The following is a 6,000-nucleotide window of genomic DNA, read 5'->3' on the forward strand; positions in this document are numbered from 1 at the left end:
CAAGGCCCCCGGAGTAGACAACATTCCATTAGAACTACTGACAGTCTTGGGAGAGCCAGTCCTGACAAAACTCTACCATCTGGTGAGCAAGATATATGAGACAGGCGAAATACCCTCAGACTTCAAGAAAAATCTAATAATTCCAATCCCAAAGAAATCAGGTGTTGGTTGGTTGGTTTTGGGGAAGGAGACCAGACAGCGTGGTCATCGGTCTCATCGGATTAGGGAAGGATGGGGAAGGAAGTCGGCCGTGCCCTTTCAGAGGAACCATCCCGGCATTTGCCTGGAGTGATTTAGGGAAATCACGAAATCAGGTGTTTACAGATGTTAAAAATTACCGAACTATCAGTTTAATAAGTCACAGCTGAAAATTACTAACACGAATTCTTTACAGACAAATGGAAAAATAGAAGCCGACCTTGGGGAAGATCAGTTTGGATTCCGTAGAAATCTTGGAACATGTGAGGCAAAACTGACCCTATGACTTATCTTAGAAGAAAGATTAAGGAAAGGCAAACCTACGTTTCTAGCATTTGTAGACTTAGAGAAAGCTTTTGACAATGTTGACTGGAATACTCTCTTTCAAATTCTAAAGGTGGCAGGGGTAAAATACAGGAAGCGAAAGGCTATTTACAATTTGTACAGAAACCAGATGGCAGTCGAGGGACAGGAAAGGGAAGCAATGGCTGGGAAGGGAGTGAGACAGGGTTGTAGCCTATCCCCGATGTTATTTAATCTGCATATTGAGCAAGCAATAAACGAAACAAAAGAAAAGTTCGGAGTAGGTATTAAAATCCATGGAGAAGAAATAAAAACTTTGAGGTTCGCCAATGACATTTTAATTCTGTCAGAGACAGCAAAGGACTTGGAAGAGCAGTTGAACGGAATGGACATTGTCTTGGAAGGAGGGTATAAGATGAATATCAACAAAAGCAAAACGAGGATAATGGAATGTAGTCGAATTAAATCGGGTGATGCTGAGGGGATTAGATTAGGAAATGAGACACTTAAAGTAGTAAAGGAGTTTTGCTATTTGGGGTGCAAAATAACTGATGATGGTCGAAGTAGAGAGGATATAAAATGTAGACTGGCAATGGCAAGGAAAGCGTTTCTGAAGAAGAGAAATTTGTTAACATCGAGTATAGATTAAAGTGTCAGGAAGGCGTTTCTGAAAGTATTTGTATGGAGTGTAGCCATGTATGGAAGTGAAACATGGACGATAAATAGTTTGCACAAGAAGAGAATAGAAGCTTGCGAAATGTGGTGCTACAGAAGAATGATGAAGATTAGATGGGTAGATCACATAACTAATGAGGAGGTATTGAATAGAATTGGTGAGAAGAGGAGCTTGTGGCACAACTTGACTAGAAGAAGGGATTGGTTGGTAGGACATGTTCTGAGACATTGAGCGATCTCCAATTTAGTATTGGAGGGCAGCATGGAGGGTAAAAATCGAAGAGGGAGACCAAGAGATAAATACACTAAACAGATTCAGAAGGATGTAGGCTGCAGTAGGTACTGGGAGATGAAGAAGCTTGCACAGGATAGAGTAGCATGGAGAGCTGCATCAAACCAGTCTCAGGACTGAAGACCACAACAACAACAACAACAACACTTCTATTTAAAATATCATGTGTTTGAGACAGAGGAAGACCATGTGGTTCTAGAATTTACGCAGAAATTCTCGAAGCACTACATATTCCCCCGATCAGGTTGAACATGTAATATTTTATATACAACCATTATGTAATTTATATCACATATAATAACAATTCGTATTTCAACAGTATACCTTGTTCTTTTCATAGCTGTGAATACCTTTTTTCTTATTAATTACCTATTCCTTATTTTTTTGTTTTACGTTAATTATGAAATATGAACATTTCAATCGGTGGTGGAATTCGTTTTCTTGTATCTATAAATCGTGAGGACTAAACTTTTAGTTTCCAATCGTAAGCTCCAGGTATTCATGACACTTTACTTTATTCTAATTCCTTGTACTATTTTTTCCTATGTACATACTAGTTCATTATTTAGAGTAGTTTGTAGTCTGGAGAAACTCTGGGCAACTGAAAGTGTTCTTTTCGACACTTGTAAATTCACATAAAACATAATAATGCTAGTGATATATAGAATTCAAACTTACCAGAATAATTCCTATTAAATGTGTGACTTCTGTCATGATACTGTCCTTTTCCCCTAGGATCAGTACCTATACCTTACATGTGGGTTGAGCCTATGAGTTCACTTCCTCCTTCCGTTCTGGTAGGTACACCCCTTTATAAAACATTCCTATTCATCAGGCCACAGGTCATCCTATCTCTATGTAGGTACACGTGCCCTTTCTCCTTAAGCCATCGGCACACGGGCCGTGCATCCGCTTGTTGAGCGTTGAGCGTGCCGAGTTTCTGACGTCATAGCGTGGAATAGCACGTTCAGGAGTCTTTTCGAACGTGCAGAGCAATATCTAGCATGTCAGATATTCTGAGCATGCCTTTGAGTGTTGACCAATCAGATGGCACTATGCCACCTACATCACATGCATGCCATCTCCCTTCAGCATTGAGCTGTGAGGCACCATATTGGAATTAAGTTCAAGCTTTTATGTAATTATATCATTTCTGAGCACCAGAAAATTGAGAATCACTCGTAAACCTATTATTAACTGCGTGATTTGTTCCAATAAAATAATAAGAGACGTCATATTCGTGGCAAAACAATTATTGCAACTTGCATATTATGAGAGTATGTCATTGAAAATAGCAACACACCGAGGATCCACCAAAAACACATTGTTCTTGGTACAGTTTGTTATAATTAAATTTCAGTTAGTAACATAGCTACAGTTAAAGCATTCAGCAACTGGCAATCTTAGAATTGGCCATAAATGAATTATTGTCACTTTATCATAGTGAGTAGTGTTGATGATTCATGACCAGATACGTGATCTGATGATGGTTTGCATCTCTCCAAGTCTAAATATATTTTTCCTAACATTTTCATGTATAATATGTTCTGATGCTTTATTATTAGTTTAATGTAAGTATATACTATAAGTTCACCTTTTTTTTTTTTTTTTTTTTTGAGGAGTGAGTTTGTTCGATTGGCTTGATCTCCAGGACAGCTTGCGCTACTTGTATAAAGATATTTTGTTCCTTTTTCTTTTGAGTTTCGTAATTTACATGTTGTAAAGATTCTGCTACTGGGTAAGAACAGTGATCAAGTAAGAATGACCGTAGCATTTTACTAAAATGTGGGAAAGATAAAATAGTATTTATCTTATGTGGAGAACTATTGCAAATTTGTGTCGCACTGTTTGTAATGGAACTTTTATAAGCCTGTGTCCTTATTGATTCAACATGGTACTCCCTTTTTCTCTTAAAACATGTACATCAATATTGAAGTTTTTATTTGTGTATATTACATGTAGAACAGTGTGACTAGGATATGAACAATGGAGGAAATGTGCATTTTAATAGAGCTAATGTGGGAATTTTATGCGTGCCTGTTGAGTAAACAGTGTGATTTACGAACTAGAAACATCTCACAACTGCTGATTGAGTGCATTGCGATCGTGTATACCACATAGCGGCCCACGTACCGTATGCACAAGTCGCATCGTTCATGAGTGTTCAGCAGCACGTTGAACTTGGCACGCTCAACGTTAACGTTTGAGAGCACGGTCCGTGTTCTGACGACTTTAGCAAATGCCGAGTACGCCCCCCTTATCCTTTATGAGTAGGCCTTCTGGTTCATTACCCTAGTATACATATTTATGTACATTATAATTAAATATTTCCTGGTAAAATAAAAATCTTTTTTACACTTCACTCTCACTTCTTATTACCTCATTTAATAGCCTAGAGTCCTCCTCTACTTTTCAACTTCTATAATCTTAGTAGTTACTATGTCTACACATATTACTCAACTCATGGTAGATACTGTGTCTGCCTATTTTGTTCAAGCCCCACTATCCTACTATTTATCTAGTTATCTGAGTATTTGCTACCCTGACTTTTCTTAAATAAGCATCACAATATGTGTCATGGCGGCTGCAGTGTAACACGTGTTAAGTTCGGCTCGCGAAATTTAGTCGAATTCGAAGGTGTTCTCGCAGGTGGTGTTGTCTAGTACAAGTGGAAATCGTGTAAACAACAGTGTTCTGTGCAGTAGTGCTATTTTTTTTCTGTGCTCCGCCAATATCTTCGAGAAAATGGTAAACAGAAGAGTCAACAGCAGCGCGTCCAGCAGCGGGGAAGCAGCAGGTGCGGCGGGCCCGCTCTTGGCGGAAGGTGCGGCCGCGGCTCCCGGTCTAGCGGAGCTGGTCCGCTCTGAGGTAAACGCTGCGCTTCGCGATAAAAACAATCTCGATCTGATAGCAGGCACTATATCAGATACTGTAACGGCAGCAGTATTGGCCAAAATGCGTGAAACTGTTGAGACCAACACCGCCGAAATTACAGCACTAAAAAAGTCTGTGTCTGAATACGAGAAAAAGGCATGAGAGTTGGAAGTGAAACTATCTGCCGCAACTGACGAACTAGAACAGTACCAAAGGCGAAATAGTCTACGACTGTTTGGAGTAGTAGAAAATAAAGAAGAAGACACGGACAACCTGCTTATACAGGTTGCGCATGAAAAATTAGGCGTTGAAGTGACCAAGGCAGACATTGACAGGAGCCATCGGGTGGGACGAAAACTACCAGGTGCCACCAAACCTCGTCCAATAATAATTAAATGTATCTCGTACCGAAAAAGGGCAGAGATCTTTACCCAGAAGAAGAAGTTAGCAAGGACAGGGCTTACAATAAGGGAAGATCTGACACACGAACGGCTAAAGATTTTAAACAGTGCCATATCCCATTTCGGTCTTCAGAATGTGTGGACTCAGGATGGCAGAGTAATCATTAAGACAGCAGCTGGAAAGAAGACAGTCACAAACATGACAGAACTGAATAGTATTAAGTGAAGCTACTCGAGCCAAAAGTGCAAACTTAACACCATTTGCAAATTGTAACAGCCCTATACTCAGATATAGTCTTGTAATTTTATTAATTTTTTAATTATACCCATATTTGTACCTTCAACTAATTGTTTTTGTAACTGTATTAACTTTTCACTATTTTTTTTGTGTCTGTAGCTCTAACCATTACTTAATTTTAGTTACTGCTAATACTTTTTTCATTTTCTCAGTTTATTCTCTTCCGTTCTGAATTAGTTCTATTGCAATTATTAGTTTCTCCTTTAGTTCATTAATCACCCATCTCTTCGTTTTAAATTGTTCATAACAAAAATCACTATCAGTATCACTTTAGCAAATTTCAATCTAATTGTAGCTTTCTACGATAATCACTACCAGCATCACTTTAGTAAATTTCAATTTAATTCTAGCTTCCTACGATAATCTATTAATTATTAAGCTTACTTCTCTCTGCTGGCAGCATCGGCCTCTTAAATCACTCCCTTTTCCCTTATTTCCACCCTAAGCTGTTTCAAATACGCTAATTACATTTCTCCTCGTACGACAGAGAATACACAGTGACACACAGCCGTCACTATTTTGGTCATATTCTCCTTGCACCGAATACCACTAATCCATTTTCTATACTCCCGCAGCCTCAGGAAATCTCTAGCAGTCGCCTTTCTTTCGGCACTCGCGGTGTCACACACACGGCGCGCAAAATCTCGGACACCCCTGTGTTATGTCACTTGGCGGAAGCAGCGGCCAGTGCCCCTCGCGGCAGGTAGTGCCTAACAAAGGGACACACCAGTCTGCCACCCTAGTTCAGGCTGCTCAGCGGAACGCGTCAGAGCTTTTAGCAGCTCACTGCAACATCCAGTCTTTACCTGCACATTACGAAGAACTTAGCCTCCTCTTCAACCAACTAAACTACCACATAATCCTCTTATCCGAAACGTGGTTGAAACCACACATATCCTCTGCATCTATTCATCTCCCAGGGTACACATTTCTTAGGGCAGACAGATCAAAAAAGCGAG

The sequence above is a fragment of the Schistocerca nitens genome, chromosome 9, assembly GCF_023898315.1.
Source record: "Schistocerca nitens isolate TAMUIC-IGC-003100 chromosome 9, iqSchNite1.1, whole genome shotgun sequence".
Taxonomy (NCBI): Eukaryota; Metazoa; Arthropoda; class Insecta; order Orthoptera; family Acrididae; genus Schistocerca; species Schistocerca nitens.